Genomic DNA, 22,334 nt, shown 5'->3' with positions numbered 1-22,334 from the left:
GGAGGCTAATGTGGGACCATGTCCTTATGGTTCTTAGGAGCCATATTGTTTAACAGAGAGAATCTGTGAAGTATGTCTTTAAGATCCTTAGAAGTCCTGTTGCCTGTTTGAAATATTCTATGAGGTCTGAACAAAGGATTTTAGAGTCTCACCCTGGATTTGATCTTTGGCCTGAGGTCCTTTCTTAATTTAAGTGTTGTTTGCTGCTGGAGAGGCTGGGAATGAGAAACATTTTATATTTGAACCTTTGCTCCTTTATATTTAACATTTCATTCTTATTTTCTCACATTTTGTCATTGGAAGCAAGAAGAATCCAAGTGCCATTTTCAATAGTCTGCCTAGATAACATAAACCACAACAATATCTTTTTTGATCCGTCTCCTAGGGTAATGGAAATAAAGACAAAAATAAACAAATGGGACCTAATTAAACTCAAAAGCTTTTGCACAGCAAAGAAAGCCATAAACCAAATGAAAAGATAACTCACAGAATGGGAGTTGCAAATAATACGACTGAAAAGGGATTAATCTCCAAAATATACAAACAGCTCATGTGGCTCAATATCAAAAAAACAAATAACCCAATCAAAAAATGGGGAGAAGACCTAGATAGACATTTCTCCAAAGAAGACATACAGATGGCCAAGAGATACATAAAAAGATGCTCAACATCTTTAATTATCAAAGAAATGCAAATCAAAACTACAATAAGATATCAGCTCACACCAATCAGAATAGTCATCATCAAAAAGTCTACAAACAATAAATGTTGGAGAGGGTGTAGAGAAAATGGAACCCTCTGACACTGTTGGTAGGAATGTAAATTGGTACAGCCACTATGGAGGACAGTATGGAGGTTACTTAAGAAACTAAAAGTAGAGCTACCATATGATCCAGCAATCCCACTACTGGGCATAAATCTGGAGAAAACCATGGATCAAAAGGATACATGTACCTCAATATTTATTGCAGCAGTGTTTACAATAGCCAAGACATGGAAGCAACCTAAATGTCCATCGACAGATGAATGGATAAAAAACATGTAGTACGTATATGCAATGGAATATTACTCAGCCATTAAAAAGAATGAAATAATGCCATTTGCAGCAACATGGATGGACCTGGAGATTACCATACTAAGTGAAGTAAGTCAGGCAGAGAAAGACAAATATCATATGATATTGCTTATATGTGGAATCTAAAAAAAATGATACAAATGAACTTATCTACAAAACAGAAACAGACTCACAGACTTAGAGAATGAACTTATGTTACCAGGGGAAAAGTGGGGGGGAGAGGGATAGGTTGGGAATTTGGTATTGACATGTATGCACTGCTATATTTAAAATAGGTAACTAATAGGACCTACTGTATAGCACAAGGAACTCTTACTCAGTACTCTGTAATGGCCTATATGGGAAAAGAATCTAAAAAAAAAGTGGATATATGTTTATGTATAATGGATTCACTTTGCTGTACACCTGAAACTAATACCACGTTGTAACTTAACTATACTCCAATAAAAATTAAAAAAAAACCTGATGGTGTTTTCTCAATTGTCATATGAAGCTAATTATCCCTGCCTACGAGTAGAGTTGAAAAGGCTAGTAAAATATGTATAAAAGTATTCAGAAAAATTTGGCCCCCAGTAAATATTTAATTAGTAATTATTAGTAATATTGAAAATATTATTTACTGTTAATATTGCTATTATATTTTCACATTAATCTTAATGGTGTATATTTGAATGCATTTATACTTATCATGTTGATGCACCTAGGTGCTTGCTGTTTTTATGTCAGTCCTTAGTATATTGAAGACATGTTCTGGCAGGATGGGTGTTCTTGTGCTAAGTAATATCTCTGGTGTATACTTAGAAAGAGAAAAGTTATACCATTTTTCTTGCTCTGAAAATTTCTCTCTCTTTGTTGTAATAAACAAAACCACTCATTTGAAAAAACAAAAAGATAACCAACAAGGACCTACTGCACAGCACAGGAAACTCTGCTCAGTACTCTATAGTAACCTAAATGGGAAAAGAATTTGAAAAAGAATAGATACATGTACATGTATAACTGAATCACTTTTCTGTATACCTGAAACTAACACAGCATTGTTAATCAACTCTACTCCAAAATAAAATAAAAATTAAAAATTCTGCCTAGAAATCTCCTAACCCTGATCATTGAGTTCATTAGATATATTTCCCAGTTTCCACATTACTATGTGACAATGTTGCTAAACTTTCTATCTGCATAAGAAGGGTCCCCTTTCTTCCAGTTTCCAGTAACATTTTTTAAAACGGTTCCTTTAATCCCTCACCAATAACCTCCTCAAAGCCTTATAGGTTTTCACCAACCAACCAGTGCCAAAGTCAATGCTATACGTTTTAGGTTTTATTTTGGCAGCACCCCACTTCCAGGTATCAAAATCTATTTCAGATACTATTGCTACACTACAAATCATCCTAAACTGAGTGGCATAAAACAGCAAACATTTTGTTAGGTGGGTCAGGAATTCTGAGCAGGCATAGATCTCTTGTCTCAGTTTCATGAAAGTTTGGAACTGAGACAGTAAATGTCACTTGGCACGTCTTGACGGCTGAGGGTAGCATCGGCTGAAGGCTCATTCACTCGTATGTCTAGTAGTTGATGCTGGCTGTTGTCTGGGATCTTAGCTGGGCTTGTCAGCTGCCCACCTACACATGGCCTTTCCCTGTGACTACTTGGGCGTCATGGCTACGCTCCAAGAGTAAATTCTAAAGAGAATCAAGAAGAAACTGTCACATTTTAAAGATTTAGCTCCGTGAGTCACATAACATCTCTTCTACTCTAGTCACAAGCCTTCTCAGATTCAGGGAGAAGGAATATGGACCATTTCTTGATGGAAGAAATGTCAAAGTTATTGAAGAATAGCATGTGGATGGGAGATACTGTTGCAACCATTTTTGGAAAATATACTCTGCTGTGATTGAGAACTATGGGATTATAAAGAATGAACACCTGAGGATTCCAGAAAAACTGTCAGAGGGAGATCACTTCTGATCTAAGTTTTAAAGGGTGAACTTGGCAAGAGCCAGTATCATCATGTTCCTAACTTGATGGCAAAGCAAATGGAGTTATATGAGTATAACCTAAATTTTTATGGGTATAACCTCCTGAAGTGACTGCTTTAAAACAAAAACACATTTATTTACACAAGTTATATTGCATTAAGAATGTCCACTTTTGGGCTTCCCTGGTGGTGCAGTGGTTGAGAGTCCGCCTGTCGATGCAGGGGACGCGGGTTCATGCCCCGGTCCGGAGAGATCCCACATGCCGCGGAACGGCTGGGCCCGTGAGCCGTGGCCGCTGAGCCTGCGCGTCCGGAGCCTGTGCTCCGCAACGGGAGAGGCCACAACAGTGAGAGGCCCGCATACCGCAAAAAAAAATAAAAAATAAAAAATAATGTCCACCTTATAGCCAAAGTCCACACTAAATAGACGTTTAACAATAACCTGTAAATGGTAAAAACAATCACTGCTTCAAGAGATATAATTCAAATGCATTGGTAACAAGGAGCTATAAGGAACTGATAAAAAATAAAAAGAAAATTCAAACAGGAACATCAGCAAAAAAAATACTATAGGAGGAAGAAAGAGAACTGAGAATCTGCCACAGTACGATGGAGAGATATTCAAGGCTGCAGATTAAATGGCTCTACAGTTTGGGGATAAATACAGCCAGGACTGGTCAACATCTAGTACAGAGGGATGACATCGAATCTCCCATTAACAGCTCTAGGTCACTGTCCCCTTAGCACTGTTCTAGATGGGGTTGTCTATGTGATACATTTTCTTGTTCAAATAATAGTCTGATAGTGGATGGAGGGCCATTTGGATGTCTAAGTGCCCTTCTAATCTTCTGCCCTTTCAATGGAGCTTTGTAGTCAAAACTTCTCAAAGCCTTATCTCATCTTTCTGCCCTATCTTCCACCCTACCTTGGCCAAATATTTATTTATTTCTCTTTAAATTTAATTTTATGAATAGCTTTAACATTCACATTATTCAAAAAATCAGAAAGTATCAATGGATTTGCCATGAAATTCTGCCCCCCCCACTTCTTGTCCCTGGTCCACTTCCTCATAGGTAACCACTGTCCTTGGTTTCTCGTGTATTGTTCTAGAGTTTCCTCATGAATAGATAAGCAAATACATACACAGACTTTTATTTTCTTCCTACCTACCTTTGCTCCACTGCCTTTTTTAAACACCAAAGATATGTATATGCATATGTATCTTACGTAACCTGTTCTGCATTTTTCATTTAACTACATTTCTTGGAGATTTTTCCCCTCATATAATTATATGGTGAGTTTGTCTGTCTGTATGTATGTATATATTACAGACAGTAAGAGAATTCTTCTTTTTTTTTTTTTTGGGCGGTACACGGGCCTCTCACTGTTGTGGCCTCTCCCGTTGCGGAGCGCAGGCTCAGCGGCCATGGCGCACGGGCCCAACCGCTCCGTGGCATGTGGGATCTTCCCGGACCGGGGCATGAACCCGTGTCCCCTGCATCGGCAGGCGGACTCTCAACCACTGCGCCACCAGGGAAGCCCTTTTTTTTTTTTTATTTTTTAAGCAGAGGTCTTCTTAGAAGCCCATATGATTTAAATTTATTTATTTATGGCTGTGTTGGGTCTTCGTTTCTGTGTGAGGGCTTTCTCTAGTTGTGGCAAGTGGGGGCCACTCTTCATCGCAGTGCGCAGGCCTCTCACTATCGCGGCCTCTCTTGTTGCGGAGCACAGGCTCCAGACGCACAGGCTCAGTAATTGTGGCTCACGGGCCCAGTTGCTCCGTGGCATGTGGGATCTTCCCAGACCAGAGCTGGAACCTGTGTCCCCTACGTTGGCAGGCAGATTCTCAACCACTGCGCCACCAGGGAAACCCAGAATTCTTAAGCCTCATTTCATTGGAATTATTGAATAGAATATATATTATTGGGATTAGGACCAATATGAGTTTGAAACTAACCTTTTCAGTTTAAAAAATTTTGATTCAGATTAAAAATTCAGTGTAATATTGGGCAAGTTCCTTGATCTTTTAGAGTCAGTTTCCTTCTCTGAAAGTGGTGACAATAATACCTTGCAGCCTTGTGGTGATGCCATCAATAAAAGGCTAGATACAGATGGCTTAGAACATAGTAGATGCTCAACAAAAACTGCCTATCATTGTTATTTCATCACCTGAGTTTGGAATGACACTGATTGTTCTTCAGGTCTCCAATAATCATCCTGATCTGGTTCTGGAGGGACTTAATGATTCCCTCCTAAACAAGTTCCATCTCTATTCTGCCAGGCACTTTGTAAATCAAGTTCTATAAGCCCTTGAAGGCTTCATGATCTCTGATGTGCATCAGCAATGCTGTGCAGGTATTTGGTGGTACTCAAAGGGAACAATGAATGATATCAGATCTTAAATTGAAGCTTGTGTTATGGCTCAGATGAGCTGGCCATTGTGACTTTTTAGCCCTACTTCTTCACCTTTTCCTGTATCCATGCCATTTGACATGTGACTTTGAAGTTCCCCTACTAAAGGAATGGAGCATATTTCCCTGTCACTTGATTTTGCGTTGGGCCGTGTGATTTGATTTGATCAATAGAAAAAGGTGGAAGTGATGGTGTGTCACTTCTTTTTAAAGAGGCCTTGTGTATTTCCACTCTCCTTTATGTATTCTACCATTGCTGTGAGGAGAACATGTCTAAATTAGCCCTCTGGCCCTAGGAGGATGACAGAAGACATGTGCAGCAGAGCCAACTCAGATGAACCATCCCAGTCAGACAGCCTTGCTGGTCCCAGACAACCCACAGATGTGTAAGTTAAACAAATGGTTAATGGTAAACACTAAGATATTGTGGTTATTTGTTACACAGCAATAGCAAGCCAATACAATTGCACTTCACCAAATGCTAGGAAAACGTTGAAAAATAATAGGAAATTCAGAAGCCATAATTATTTGAGGACTGATTGATCATGCATGGACAGGGTAGGGGTCAGGGAGATTAAGAAATGAAACAGTTAGGTATGTTACAGTGCAGCTAAACAGGGATGAGGAGGGAGTATATAAACCATCTGCAAGCATTTGAAACACAAATAGCAGGGCTGGGCTAAACAGTCTACTGAGCTCCAAGAGGAAAGACTTAGGAAAAAATGCACTAATGCTGAGCCAACAAAAACTTAAGCTGGGCCCGGAAAAAGTCTTCCCGATAAGATCTGCATCACTTCTGCTCCTGAGGAAGGATTAGGGGCCCCCTTCCTTTCATAGTTTTAAATTTAACTGAAGAAGAAAGAAAAATATTGTGGAAATAACCTCTGGCCAACTGGATGGGGGCTAGAATCCACAGTTCAGCAAAGCTGAGCATCCAAATCTCATTACACAGATGGGCAGCTATCCTGTCCCCAGTGATCTTCCTGCTGTCTAATTACATCAGTCTGTGAATTTTAGACAACTTAAAAGAGGAAATATTAGAAATCATCTCTTGACCCAGAACAACCTCTCCTTTAAAACTAGATGTAAGGCACAAACAGACCTGACAAGGAGTCCAGGTTAATGCGCTTTGGGTCAGAAAGGAATTGGACTAAAGTCAGGTTGGCCTTTTAAAAGCTGGCATACAGCCTGGGACTATGGTTGGAGCACGGACGGCCAATACAGGCTGAGGCCTCATTGCTATCATTGCTAAAAATGCTCGGACAGGCTAGTAAATACTGGGCTGAGAGGGTTTTCTTTCTCTCTTTTTTTAAAAAAAATGTAACAGCAAGATTGTACATTTCGGGGGAAAGTAATTCTACGAGAAGTTCCTGTTCCTTGGATAAATACGGACTTTCAGTGCTCCAAATGGCCATTCCAATTTCTTCTTCAGGAAACACATTTTATTCTAAAAGACCCATTTAGAAGTCTCTCTTGCAATCTGGAGAGTCGAATAGTCTGTTGTTTATACAGAAATGGATTTTATGGGAGTGTTGACAGGGCTCTCTTGGTGGGAAGGAATTCACAGGAGGACAGGATGACATAATGTACCTTCTTGTCATTAGCCAAGAAGGAAGTGCTCTGTCTTTGGCTTTATCAGGGGCTGGGTCTGTGTGAATAGCTTCTCCTGGTATTTGTAATAATCTGCCTCATAATGCTTTGAAAATAATTTGGATTGACTTCTGTTGACTTCTCACAAATGAATTCCTTCCAGCGTCTGGAAATAGGTAGGTGGGAGAGTTGGCACACTCTCCTTCCTAATGTTGATTTAATTAAAACAGTGTGGTTCCCTCTGGTTGTTTTCTCTGATCTTCTTCAGGATTAATTTTCTTGACTTTCATGAATTAATACAAAGAAATAGAACATTTAGAAAGTAGTTAGAGCAGTGTAATTCCTAGGGGTTAAATATTTTAGTAACAGCAGGGAAAGACTAGATTCTAGGCCAATTGGTAATGATTCTGGAATGTAGATTTACACATGTGTGGGAGAGCCTTTGCTATGTGAGTGATAGAACATGCGCCTATATTTGTATATATTGGAAATACTTTAATCTTCTGTTCTCATTTTTTAAACTGAAGTACAGTTGATTTACAAAATTGTGAACAAGTGGAGACAATCTCTACACTTTAAACAGTGACTACTTCAAAGTCACACGGTAGGTGAAAGAGTTGGAGGTTTCTGGAATTAGAAAAAATGTTCTTATCACAAATGGGATACACTTTTATGATAGAATCAAATGAGCAAAAAGAAGGACGCTTAAATCATCCATAATCTCCCCGCCCAATGAGTGATGAAATCCACACGTGGCAGGGAAGACTTCCTCTCCCGGTGGTCTCCACCTCTATAGGCAAGAGGGAAGCAGGCTCCCGAGAACTCTGTAAACGCCCCTTCCACTTCCTTCCCTGCAACTCTCACAGCGTTAGCACCTCTCCCTGCCTTGAGATCAGCAGGATGACTACTCCTGGGATTACTTATCTCAGCTCACCCCTCATTCCCCAGGATATTAATGCCTGTAAGGCTCTGTGCACCCCCTTCTCTGACCTCAGCTCCCTACTCTCGCTCCCCAAATTTTCAAATCCGCTTTACTGTGCCCTCTGGAACTCAAGGTCAGTCATCAACCTTCTTTCTCCATCCTCTTCTCTGAAGTTTCCCTTTGCCATCTTGCTCTCACAAGTGAACTCTGTCTCCCCTGCCTTCCTCTCATGTGGTGGCTGCTTTCTTTGGTATACTCTTCACACCACAGAGCCTGGAGATGGGTTCCATCTCCTCCTGATGCTTCTCGCCATGTCCAGATCATTCTCCTTATCTTCTCCCTGAAATTATCTTCTCCCTGAAATTCCTAGCTTTGCATTTCAATCAGTTTGTAACCGCTGTTTCTCCCGGGACAGACATCTTCCAACCCTACCTCCCTCTGTTCCTCATTCCTTAAAGCATGTTCAATGTCATGCTTCCTCTGAGGACTAGAAGCATTCACTATGTCTTGGGGTTTTCAACATCTGCATAAATAACTATTCCAGGACCCTCACCTCTCAGTTCGTTGGCTTCCTCTCCTCCAATGATCTTGTCCTCCACCCTGTCTCGGCCTCTACATCCTGGCCACACCCTAGACCTCACCATTACCAATGACTGCCATGTCTACATGCCAGTTTTTTTTTTTTTTTTTTTTTTTGCGGTACGCGGGCCTCTCACCGTTGTGGCCCCTCCCGCTGCGGAGCACAGGCTCCGGGCGCGCAGGCTCAGCGGCCATGGCTCACGGGCCCAGCCGCTCCGCGGCATGTGGGATCTTCCCGGACCGGGGCACGAACCCGTGTCCCTGCGTCGGCAGGCGGACTCTCAACCACTGTGCCACCAGGGAAGCCCTACATGCCAGTTTTAAGCAAACCACTCTGATGTTCTCTCTGCAGTTCACTCCCTCCGGTATCCCAGCGACACAACTTCTTCAGCATCACTGGCACCAACAGTCCATCGATCCTCCGTTTTCACCGTCTCTCACAGCCTCTTCATGTCCTCACCTCCCCCCTTACCGTACTTGGATTTCATGGTCCAAATGACATTACTCCCTCATATCTACTCTTTTTTTTTTTTTTTTTTTTTTGCTCGGGTCTCTCACCGCCGTGGCCTCTCCCGTTGCGGAGCACAGGCTCCAGATGCGCAGGCTCAGCGGCCATGGCTCACGGGCCCAGCCGCTCCGCGGCATGTGGGATCTTCCCGGACCGGGGCACGAACCCGCGTCTCCTGCATCGGCAGGCGGACTCTCAACCACTGCGCCAGCAGGGAAGCCCCCTCATATCTACTCTTAATTTCCTTTCTTTTTCTCCCTTCATCATATTCTCTTGGCAAAACCCTGTTTAAATCCAAGTCTCCACTGATTCTGTGTCTGTTCAACTGAGCATGGCTGGTAAAGCTCATGATTATGCTGACTGGAGCCCTTTCCAATTTATGGCCACTAACCTCAAGTGGGCCTCTGTTGCTGCCTGGCAGTCTCACTACATTTCCTAGCTCATTTATACTCCTGCTCCCTGAGTGAGCTATTTCATATCTTTTTTTTTTTCTAGTTTGAAATATTTATTGCTGAATAACATACTAAGTGAAGGGGGGGTTTGCTGATGATAATGGAAGGCACTTTATGAATTTTCCCAGTTAATCTTCTTTTTTTTAAAATTAACATCTTTATTATAGTATAATTGCTTTAAAATGGTGTGTCAGTTTCTGCTTTATAACAAAGTGAATCAGTTATACATATACATATATCCCCATATCTCTTCCCTCTTGCGTCTCCCTCCCTCCCACCCTCCGTATCCCACCCATCTAGGTGGTCACAAAGCACCGAGCTGATCTCCTTGTGCTATGTGGCTGCTTCCCACTAGCTATCTATTTTACCTTTGGTAGTGTATATATGTCCATGCCACTCTCTCACTTTGTCCCAGCTTACCCTTCCCCCTCCCCATATCCTTAAGTCCATTGTCTAGTAGGTCTGCATCTTTATTCCCGTCTTGCCCCTAGGTTCTTCTGACCATTTTCTTTCTTTCTTTTTCTTTTACACTCCATGTATATGTGTTAGCTTACGGTATTTGTTTTTCTCTTTCTGACTTACTTCACTCTGTATGACAGATTCTAGGTCCATCCACCTCACTACAAATAACTGTTTCATTTCTTTATATGGCTGAGTAATATTCCATTGTATATATGTGCCACATCTTCTTTATCCATTCATCTGTCGATGGACACTTAGGTTGTTTCCATCTCAGGGCTATTGTAAATAGAGCTGCAATGAACATTGTGGTACATGACTGTTTTTGAATTATGGTTTTCTCAGGGTATATGCTCAGTAGTGGGATTGCTGGGTCATACGGTAGCTCTATTTGTAGTTTCTTAAGGAACCTCCATACTGTTCTCCATAGTGGCTGTATCAATCTACATTCCCACCAGCAGTGCAAGAGTGTTCCCTTTTCTCCACACCCTCTCCAACATTTATTGTTTCTAGATTTTTTGGTGATGGCCATTCTGACCGGTGTGAGATGATATCTCATTGTAGTTTTGATTTGCATTTCTCTAATGATTAATGATGTTGAGCATTCTTTCGTGTGTTTGTTGGCAATCTGTATATCTTCTTTGGAGAAATGTCTATTTAGGTCTTCTGCCCATTTTTGGATTGGGTTGTTTGTTTTTTTGTTATTGAGCTGCATGAGCTGCTTATAAATTTTGGAGATTAATCCTTTGTCAGTTGCTTCATTTGCAAATATTTTCTCCCATTCTGAGGGTAGTCTTTTTGTCTTGTTTATGGTTTCCTTTGCTGTGCAAAAGCTTTGAAGTTTCATTAGGTCCCATTTGTTTATTTTTGTTTTTATTTCCATTTCTCTAGGAGGTGGGTCAAGAAGGATCTTGCTGTGATTTATGTTTATCTTTATTTTAGTTTTTATTTCCATTTCTCTAGGAGGTGGGTCAAAAAGGATCTTGCTGTAATTTATGTCATAGAGTGTTCTGCCTATGTTTTCCTCTAAGAGTTTGATAGTTTCTGGAATTCCAAGGATGGAATTTAGGTCTTTAATCCATTTAGGTCTTCAGTCCATTTTGAGCTTATTTTTGTGTATGGTGTTAGGGAGTGTTCTAATCTCATACTTTTACATGAACCTGTCCAGTTTTCCTAGCACCACTTATTGAAGAGGCTGTCTTTTCTCCACTGTATATTCTTGCCTCCTTTATCAAAGATAAGGTGACCATATGTGCGTGGGTTTATCTCTGGGGTTTCTGTCCTGTTCCATTGATCTATATTTCTGTTTTTGTGCCAGTACCATACTGTCTTGATTACTGTAGCTTTGTAGTATAGTCTGAAGTCAGGGAGCCTGATTCCTCCAGCTCCATTTTTCATTCTCAAGATTGCTTTGGCTATTCGGGGTCTGTTGTGTTTCCAAACAGATTGTTAAATTTTTTGTTCTAGTTCTGTGAAAAATGCCAGTGGTAGTTTGACAGGGATTGCATTGAATCTGTAGATTGCTTTGGGTAGTAGAGTCATTTTCACAATGTTGATTTTTCCAATCCAAGAACATGGTATATCTCTCCATCTATTTGTATCATCTTTAATTTCTTTCATCAGTGTCTTATAATTTTCTGCATACAGGTCTTTTGTCTCCTTTGGTAGGTTTTTTCCTAGGAAGGACTTTTAAAGCAGTCTGCCGAACAGGCAATAGCTTTTGCACTCCAAAGGATGGGCAGGAAATGAATCAGAGATTTGTCCCACTTTCTTTTCCCTGTCTTATATCCCAACAGGCTTTTTGCCCCTGTAAAAGTAAGTTTTGCCACTAATTTCTCTTTCTTTTTCTGGATTCTTCCTTTTGATTGATTCCTTTACTGTCCCCACTCTTTGACTTCTTTTTTTTTCTTCTAGTTTTATTGAGATATAATTGGCATACAGCACTGTGTAAGTTAAGGTGTGCTGCATAATGATTTGACTTACACACATCATGAAATGATTATCACAGTAAGTTTAGGGAACATCCATCATCTCATATAGATACAATATTAAATAAATAGAAAAACATTTTTCCTTGTGATGAGAACTGTTAGGATTTACTCTCAACAAATTTCATATATAACATACAGCAGTGTTCATTATATTGATCATGTTGTACATTATATTCCTAGTTTATCTTATAACTGGGAGTCTGTACCTTTTGACTGTCTTCCTCCAATTCCCTTCCCCCCACCCCCTCCTCTGATAACCACAAATCTGATCTCTTTTTCTGTGAGTTTGTTTGTTTGTTTTCAAAGTATAATTGACCTACAACACTATGTTAGTTCTTGTTACACAACATGGTGATTCAATATTTCTATACATTTCAAAATGATCACCATGCTAAGTCTAGTTACAATATGTCACCATACAAAGATATTACATAGTTATTGACTATATTTCCCATACTGTACATTTCATACCAGTGACTCATTATTTTACAACTGGAAGTTTGTACCTCTTAATCTCCCTCACCTGTTTCTTTCCTTCCCACCCCCCTCCCCTCTGGAAACCACCTATTTGTTCTCTGTATCTATAACTCTGTTTCTGTTTTGTTATCTTTATTCATTTGTTTTTTAGATTCCACATATAAGTGATAACACAGAGTATTTGTCTTTCTCTGTCTGACTTATTTCACTTAGCATAATACCTTCTAGGCCCATCCATGTTGTTGCAAATGGTAAGATTTCATTCTTTTTGATAGCCTAGTAATATTCCATTGTATACATACACCCTATCTTCTTTATCTGTTCACCTATGGATGGGCACTTAGGTTGCTTCCATGTCTTGGTATTGTAAATAATACTGTAATGGACATAGAGGTGGATATATCTTTTTTAATTAGTGTTTTTATTTTCTTTGGATAAATACCCAGAAACAGAATTGCTGGATCATACAGTAGTTCTATTTTTAATTTTTTTGAGGAATCTCCATGCTGTTTTCCATGGCAGCTGCACCAATTTACAGTCCCACCAACAGTGCATGAGGATTCCTTTTTCTCCACATCCTCACTAACATTTGGTATTTGTGGTCTTTTTGATGATAGCCATTCTGACAGGTGTGCTTTCCATTTCCATTTCCCTGATGATTAGTGATGTTGAACACCTTTTCATGTGCCTGTTGGCTATCTGTACATCTATTTTGGAAAAATGTCTATTCAGGATCTCTGCCCATTTCAAAAATTGGGTTGTTTATTTTTTGATGTTGAATTGTATGAAGTCTTTGCATATTTTGGGTATTAACCCCATATTGGATATATCATTTGCAAATATCTTTTCTCTTTCAGTAGGCGGCCTTTTCATTTTGTCGATGGTTTCCTTCACTGTGCAAAGCTTTGTAGTCTGATAATCCCGTTTGCTTATTTTTGCTTTTGTTTCTCTTGCCCATGGCAACATATCTAAAAATACATTACTAAGACTAATGTCAAAGAGCTTACTGTCTATGTTTTCTTTTTTTTCTTTTTCTGTATGCGGGCCTCTCACTGTTGTGGCCTCTCCCGTTGCGGAGCACAGGCTCCAGATGCGCAGACTCAGCGGCCATGGCTCACGGGCCCAGCCACTCCGTGGCATGTGGGATCTTCCCAGATTGGGGCACGAACCCGTGTCCCCTGCATCGGCAGGCAGACTCTCAACCACTGCGCCACCAGGGAAGCCCCTGTCTATGTTTTCTTCTAGAAGTTTTATGGTTTTAGGTCTTACATTTAAGTCTTTAATTCATTTTGAGTTTATTTTTGTGCATGGGATGAGAGAGTAATCCAGTTTGATTCTTTTGCATGTTGCTGTCCAGTCTGATTTCTTTTCTTTCCTCTTGCATTGCTCTCTTTTCTTCTTTTTTAAAAATTTATTTATTTTTGGCTGCATCGTGTCTTCGTTGCTGCGCATGGGCTTTCTCTAGTTGCAGCGAGCGGAGGCTATTCTTCATTGTGGTGCACGTGCTTCTCATTGCAGTGGCTTCTCTTGTTGTGGAGCACCGGCTCTAGGCGCGTGGGCTTCAGTAGATGAGGCGCGTGGGCTTCAGTAGATGTGGCACGTGGGCTTAGTTGCTCTGCATTATGTGGGATCTTCCCGGACCAGGGCTCGAACCTGCGTCCCCTGCATTGGCAGGTGGATTCTTAACCACTGCGCCACCAGGGAAGTCCCTTGCATTGCTTTCTGAATTGTCTTAGGCTTATACCCACAAAGGGCTGATGGATTGACTTGCACCTCACATCTGTATTGAATCTTACGGGCTTGCTCCAGGTAAAGAGGGTCTTTCTCACAATAACCATACACCTCCCACCACAAACTGATAAGACCATAGCTCTTGATTCTAATTCTTTGAGCTGCATCGGATCAGAGAGGCATCATAAGTGTGGCATAAGCTGTTGCTTTGACCAAGAACTTTCACGTTTGATTGGTCCCGGTTTTCCTGTACTGTCTGTACTGACGGGGAACAGCCTGGACTACATTTTCAGGCTTCTCAAAGTGAAGAAATGGACCTAAACTAACAAGATGAAATTGAACAGGGATGTATGTATATGAAGGGGATTGGAATATGGCATCCCAAAATATGCCACTTTGGCATAAGGATTACTATGAGATGAAGGCAATTAAGAAACAGCAGAGGCAGGAGGAGTTTTCTGCCCCTCTCTGTCTAAAAGCAGGGCATAAATTTCCCTTTCATAAAGTTAACATAAATTTCCATTTGTAAAGGTGTCTCCCTCTTCCGTATCAGGAAGAGAATGACTCTTAATCACTCTAGACAACTCTTGTCACTGGAGAGTGTCGTGGTCCGAGCGTGGGTTGGAAGAAGAATTTCCAGACGTGAAGTATTTTAGAAAAGAGTGAGTTTACTGAGAGCAAAGAGCAGAGCAGAGTTAATGAGGGCGCTGCAAGTACAGCGGGCTGACTTCCTGATAGACCAGGGAGAGCTGACCCCCTTTGTGGGCTAGTAGCACTTTTATAGCCTCAAGACAAAGAAAATTCCAGCTGGCAGGATGGCATTAGGTGATTGGTCAGGATGCTACAGGGTTACTACATGGTGATTATTTTGCCTAAGATGGAGTCAGGGGGCTGTCCGGTTTAGATTAGGAGAGCCCATGGCAAGAGTTGCCATGTGTCCTTGATGTAGGTTGTCGTTGATGTAGGGCTCCACAGAGAGGGCACCAACTTGAGACTGCATACAAACCTTACTAAACAACACTTATCCACCATTGGTTTCCTCATATATTTTCCTTCACACAATTTACCACCCCTAGGCTGCCCTTTTTTTGTCTAGTCACTTCTCTGCAATTTACCACCCTTTGTTAAAATTGTATATAAGCTTCAAAGTCTAAATGCTTCTTCGGGTTTTTCACTTCCTTTCTGTGACCCTCTTCCCCACCCCATGCTTGTAAAATTAAAAAATTGACATCAATAAAATAGAAATGCTTTTTTTCCTGTTAATCTGCCTTTTGTCATTTTAATTCAAATGCCCCAGCTGATACCTAAGAGGGTAGAGGAAAAGTTTTTTTCCTTCTCTACATATGTAATGTTCTGAACAAGGAGCCAAAAAATTTGCTACATGAATTCAGTGACTTAGCTTGCGTCAGGGGCAAGGAAAAAAAAACTAGTCAACAGTAATATCAGTGTTATTCAGAAGTTTTCTTTGCAGTTCCCCATACAAGTTAATGTCCATCTTAGCCTAGACTAACATAAATAGCTTTAAGAGGGATCCGTATGAGCTAGAGCTTATTACAAAGACCAAGATAGAGAATGGCCTGTGTACTAGATTAATTGCAAAAATGTCCCCAATCTTTCAACCTCCTCCCAGTTTCCATATAGTTTTCAATTTGAACATGCAATTTCTTCCATCAAGAGGTGAAGTCTATTTCTTCACCTCTTGGATCAAGCCTTGTAATGTTCTTTGGTCTGTTTAGAAAGTGGCAGAAATGATGGTGAAACAGTTCTGAGCCTAGACTTTGTGAGCCCTTGCACATTTCCATGCTTTCTCTTGGAATCATGCCTCTACCAAGTGAACAAGTCCAGGCTAGCCTGCCCAAAGATGAGAAACACATGGCCTAGTCACACCCATCACCCCAGTTAAGAGTCAGCCAACTGCTTCACATGAGAAGGGACTATTGTAGACCAGCCAGTCCCCAGCTGACCTGGCAGTTGGCTGAAGATACATATATGAGTTCTAGATAAGAACCATCAGTTGACCTGTAGACTCGTGAGCTATAGTAAATGGTTGTTTTTAAAACCACAAGTGTTGGTTTGTTACACAGCAATAGCTAACTGATACAGCGTTGAAAGCACATCTTATAAAGAATTTTTAAAGCAACTAATGATTTTATACTTGTAGAAGAGAAGAGTTATTAGGAGGGCATGACAGCCCTGGAGACTGTGATGCCATAGACACCTACAGGAACCTAAAGGCCAGAAGACTATGGTAGCTAGCAGACTTGACTAATGACAGAGCAAAGAAAAGTGACTGCCTAGGGAGTGGCCTGCCCTCCCAGTCTGTAGGAACAAAGGATGCGTATTTCTGATACATCCAGTGTGAATTACAGCCTGGAGCAAGTTTACAGAAACTCTGCTTGAGAGGGTAGCTTGGAGGGTGTTAGGATCCTAAGGTGTTAGGGTGCTGAGGGATGGTAATTAAGTGGCTGGCTGGAGGGAGTATCAGCTGTGTTAAGGGGATTGTGTGAGAGATCATGAGGGAAGTCTCTGCTGAACCCACCAATACATCATAAACAAGAGTCCAAATGGCACCAAGGCCAAAACACAGTAGTACCTCTCAGGTAAGCTCTGTCCCTGCCCTTTACTATCCCTCCTCCTACTCTTCAACTCTGTGGGGGAGAGTCCACCTGGTGCGTGGAGGATGAGGGGTGGATGTGCTAGACAGGTAAATACAACGCAGAGAACTAAGCACTGTTTGATCATGGCAGGGCAGGTAAACACTATAGAATAAGTGACCACGTCTTTCCCCCACTGCTCCCTTCCAGCCTGAGCTGGCAGAGGGGAGAAATCTGAACTTCAAAGAAAGTCTGCAGCATTGTCTACTACACAGGAATAGGCACCTACCAAAATGAAGTTACTTGTGACTAGAAGTGATTGGAGGACTCTGTATTATCTAAGAATTTGCAGATAAGATACAGGCTTCCTCAAGATCACATCTATGGGAAGGGGGACAACCAGCTGTAACTTAGGAGTCTTTCTTATTTGGTTATTCCATATACACAGATGTGTGAGAGATATATATTCCCTATATATATTCCTGTATGTTGTTTATTATTGATTTTAATAGATTTTTAAGAGCAATTTTAGATTCACAGCAAAATTGAGGGGAAGGTACATATACTCCCTGCCCCCCCACACGCACAGCCGCCCCCCACTACCAACGTCCCCCGCCAGGGTGGTACATTCGTTACAACTGGTAAACGTACACTGACACATCCTAATCACTCAAAGTCCATAGTTTACATTAGGGTTCATGTTGTGCATTCTACAGTTTTAGACACATTTGTAATAACATGTATTCTGTAGTGTCATACAGAGTAGTTTCACTGCCCTAGAAGTCCTCCGTGCTCTGCCTGTTTATCCCTCCCCACTAACCCCTGACAATCACTGATCTTTTACTGTCTCCATAGTTTTTCTTTTCCCAGGATGTCACGTAATTGGAATCCTACAGTGTGTAGCCTTTCCAAATTGGCTTCTTTCACTTAGTCATATGCATTGAACTTTGCTCCATGACTTTTCATGACTTGATAGCTCATTTCTTCTTAGTGCTGAATAATATTTCCTTGCCTGATGTACCACAGCTGATTTATCCATTCACCCGGTGAAGGACATCTAGACTGCTTCCAATCAAGGATACTGACATAGATAATACTCATTAGAAAACTACAAGTAATTTCTAGCTGCTTTTGGAATGCTTGATAAAGTTCCTTCACATCTTTATTTTCCTAGTGTGCTTTTGTTTAGACCAAAGTTCAAATTAAATTTAACTTAGCTAATGAACTTGTCACCAGGACAGTTGTAAGCGGTAGACCAAGGTTAAACCTGGTCCAACGTTAAAAAAAAAGTTAATGGATAATCCACGGTTAACCAAGATTTAACTGTTATTGAAATATACAACTGTTTTATTCTCACACACATGAAAGGCAAATACAATGGCTTCAAAATATTTGTCCAGTGTTTCAATAAATTCTTCTGCACCTATATAAAAAAAATGTACCACAGATTATTTATCCATTCTCCCAGTGAAGGGCATCTTGATTGCTTCCAAGTTTTGGCGATTATGAATAAAGCTGCTATAAACATCCTTGTGCCTGGTTTTGTGTGGACATAAATTTTCAAGTCCCTTGGGTAAATACCAAGGAGTGTGATTGTTGGATCGTATGCTAAGAGTATGTTTAGTTGTCTATGAAACCACCAATCTATCTTCCAGAGTGGCTGTACCATTTCATATTCCCACCAACAGTGTATGGCAGTCCCTTACCTTCCCTGGGGCATGAACAGTGTCTGGGCTGTAAGGAAAGAAGTTGCGTTTTCCAAGAGGGAAAATACTTAGAGGGTTTTTCAAATACACTATCCCTACTACAAACAGGAAGATTAATTGAAAAGAGGGTGGTCGAAAGTAAAATGTCCTTGGGGGAGGGAGCGGCAGAATGCTCTCCATCAACTGCCTGGTGCGTAGGGCTTCTGAATGCTCCGCTCTGCTAGCCGGCCCAGCAAGTATTATGTTCTTTCAGCTACATTGATCACATTTCTCTTAAATTCATGAGACCGGCTCACTTCCCTGATGATTATTTTTTCTTTATTGTTTTGCTCTGGGGGACCAGAGTAGGAAAATGGCCATGTTTCCTTTTGCATAAGGATAAACAGATAATACATACTGTTAGTGTTTAATAACCAAGATCTATAGACTCAGCCCAGGGTGATAAAGCTCTATGATTTTTTAATTCACTGTCTTTCACATCAATCCTCCTTCACCACCACATCATCAATCAATCAGATTGTTCTTGGAGTTCTTACGTTACCATGGCAATGCCTTCCTACACAGTTAAAAATAAAACTTCTGTGTTCCTGCTGAAATTTGGAGAGGGCAAGAACCTAATTGCCTGGCGGTCCTCACCATGGGAATTCTGGTACCTCAGTCAAAGGCAAGCCAGTCACTTTGTACTGGAGAGTGAAGATGAAGGGCAAACACTGAGTTGTGTCTCTGTCTCCTGGGCTTGTTCCCATGACAAAGCGGGGCTGCCTCTCGTTTTGTGGTTTTCATCACAGTGGTGGTTTTCATCATAGACCCACTGGAGACTTCTCGGTTCTTAGGCTCGGGGACCATGACAGATATATTCTAGGCAGTTTGGCAAATCTGTGGGGAAGAAGGGAAGAGAAGTCAATGTGGAATGCAGGTTGGGAGGCTTAACTGCTCTCTTGGACACTTTAGACTGTTTTTTAAGGAAAAGATTTCTGCAGAGATGCTACCTTTATTTGTGTTCCCCCAGATACAGAGCCTGAGACATGGATTCAAGGGCAAGTAGTTTATCTGAGAACATTAGTGGGGGTGGGGTGATGGTGGAAAAGTAATATTGAGAAGAAAAGATAGCTAATAAGGGTGTTTTATTAACTCAGCCACCCCAGTGGGTGACTAGGGCTTAATTTGTCAGGGAAACTCTGAGAAATAGGATAAACACTTGCCTTTGAGTTATCCTATCTGAAGAGTGAGGAGCTGGATATTTATATACTGACTCCTAAGGTCTTTGGTTGAAGTCTGCTCTCAAGCATATTTCTTCCTAGCACCTCTGTTCTGCCACATGATACAGAGCAGCTCTTTGGTTCTATGAAATGCCTGCTGGCGCAGATGCAGACACCTGCAGTCAGAGGTCTGTGGCTGAGGGATAACGTTGAGACACTGATACACCTGTATCGATAGTGTCAGCTACAGGTGTTCAGATTGGGAACTTCCTTTTGGGAAGTCAAAGAAATTCTATGGAAGCGAGCTTATAAGAACCTAATTATAGTGAGGTCCAGAAATAGTGAGTGTGAAAACAATAAAAGGACAGAAGGTGACTTCAAAAATTGTTTTAGTTAGTATTTTTAAAATGGATATTTTCCCGTAGGATACCAGATCTTTCAATGGACATTTGAATCTTCACTATCATAAAAAAGTCTCTTCATCCTCAGCCAGGGTCTTGGAATTTTAGTTCTTCAAAATCAGGCATTTAATCCCCAAATCCCCTCATGTCACCGCATCAATATAACCACCTTCCCTAAGTATGCTCTGCCTTTTAATTCTGCTCCTTTGAAACGTTCCCAAAGATGACTCCTGAGAACAGCATCTGAGAATAAAGTGACTGAAATAACCGAAACACGGGTACCCAGATGAGGGATAAAAGTGCATTTATCCAGAGCCTGCTATGTGCCAGGCACTGTGCTACATGATCTCCATAGATCCTTTCCTCTAAAACTCATAAACACTCCATAAGGAAGGTGTTATAATGACGCCATTGTACAGATGAGAAAACAAAGGCACAGTAACTTGTTAAAAGTCTCACCTCTAGCAGATTTGGGAGCCAGGATTCAAATCCAGGCTGTCTGTTCCTGGAAAATATGTCTTTAATCAACTTCGTTATCTGTTTTTTTGTGTGTGTGTGATACCTCTTTGTAGTGTTGATTTGCATTGCCCGCTTGTTTGGTTGGCCTAAAAGGGTGTATGCATTTTGCCTGAATATATTCAGGAAAAACACACACACCCTTTTTGGGCAACTGTATCCTTGGCGAAGTTCAGCCGCTTTCCATGTGCTTTAAGGGCGAGTCCAATCTACTTCTTTTCTTTTTTTTTTTTTAGTTTTTTAATTTAATTCAATTTATTTGTTTATACAGCAGGTCCTTATTAGGCATCAATTTTATACACATCAGTGTATACATGTCAATCCCAATCGCCCAATTCATCACTCCACCATCGCCACCCCCCTGCTGCTTTCTCCCCTTGGTGTCCATACGTTTGTTCTCTACATCTGTGTCTCTGTTTCTGCCCTGAAAACCCATTCATCCATACCATTTTTCTAGGTTCCACATATATGCGTTAATATACGATATTTGTTTTTCTCTTTCTGACTTACTTGACTCTGTATGACAGTCGCTAGATCCATCCACATCTCAACAAATGACCCAATTTCATTCCTTTTTATGGTGGAGTAATATTCCATTGTATATATGTACCTCATCTTCTTTATCCATTTGTCTGTTGATGGACATCTAGGTTGCTTCCATGACCTGGCTATAGTAAACAGTGCTGCAATGAACATTGGGGTGCATGTGACTTTTTAAATTATGGTTTTCTCTGGGTATATGCCCAGTAGTGGGATTGCTGGATCATATGGTAATTTGATTTTTAGTTTTTTAAGAAACCTCCATACTGTTCTCCATAGTGGCTGTATGAATTTACATTCCCACCAACAGTGCAAGAGGGTTCCTTTTTCTCCATACCCTTTCCAGCATTTGTTGTTTGTAGATTTTCTGATGACGGCCATTCTAACTGGTGTGAGGTGATACTTCATTGTAGTTTTCATTTGCAATTCTCTAATAATTAGTGATGTTGAGCAGCTTTTCATGTGCTTCTTAGCCATCTGTATGTCTTCTTTGGAGAAATGTCTATTTAGGTCTTCTGCCCATTTTTGGATTGGGTTGTTTGTTTTTGTAATATTGAGCTGCATGAGCTGTTTATATATTTTGGAGATTAATCCTTTGTCCGTTGATTCATTTGCAAATATTTTCTCCCATTCTGAGCATTGTCTTTTTGTCTTGTTTATGGTTTCCTTTGCTGTGCAAAAGCTTTTAGTTTCATTAGGTCCCATTTGTTTATTTTTGTTTTTCTTGCCATTACTCTAGGAGGTGGATCAAAAAAGATCTTGCTGTGATTTATGTCAAAGAGTGTTCTTCCTATGTTTTCCTCTAAGAGTTTTATAGTGTCTGGCCTTACATTTAGGTCTGTAATCCATTTTGAGTGTATTTTTATGTATGGTGTTAGGGAGTGTTCTAATTTCATTCTTTTACATATAGCTGTCCAGTTTTTCCAGCACCACTTATTGAGGAAGCTGTCTTTTCTCCATTGTATATCGTTGCCTCCTTTGTCATAGATTAGTTGACCATAGGTGCGTGGGTTTATCTCTGGGCTTTCTATCTTGTTACATTGATCTATGTTTCTGTTTTTGTGCCAGTACCATATTGTCTTGATTACTGTAGCTTTGTAGTATAGTTTGAAGTCAGGGAGTCTGATTCCTCCAGCTCCATTTATTCCCCTCAAGACTGCTTTGGCTATTCGGGGTCTTTTGTGTCTCCTTACAAATTTTAAGAT

The 22,334-nt window shown here is 40.8% G+C and overlaps 1 long non-coding RNA gene across 1 annotated transcript in view; it reads left to right on the top strand.

Annotated features, from left to right (window-relative positions):
- LOC109548275 (uncharacterized) overlaps positions 1–22,334 on the top strand; it is a 389,180-nt gene that overhangs the window by 56,911 nt on the left and 309,935 nt on the right. Inside the window, exon 2 of the long non-coding RNA XR_004522820.2 lies at positions 5,761–5,850. This is a non-coding gene — a long non-coding RNA (uncharacterized lncRNA). The remainder of the gene's footprint in view (positions 1–5,760; positions 5,851–22,334) is intronic.

Source organism: Tursiops truncatus, chromosome 17 (assembly GCF_011762595.2).
Source record: "Tursiops truncatus isolate mTurTru1 chromosome 17, mTurTru1.mat.Y, whole genome shotgun sequence".
NCBI lineage: Eukaryota > Metazoa > Chordata > Mammalia > Artiodactyla > Delphinidae > Tursiops > Tursiops truncatus.
The sequence above is the reverse complement of the archived record's forward strand: the minus strand, read 5'-3'. Positions and strand labels throughout refer to the sequence as shown.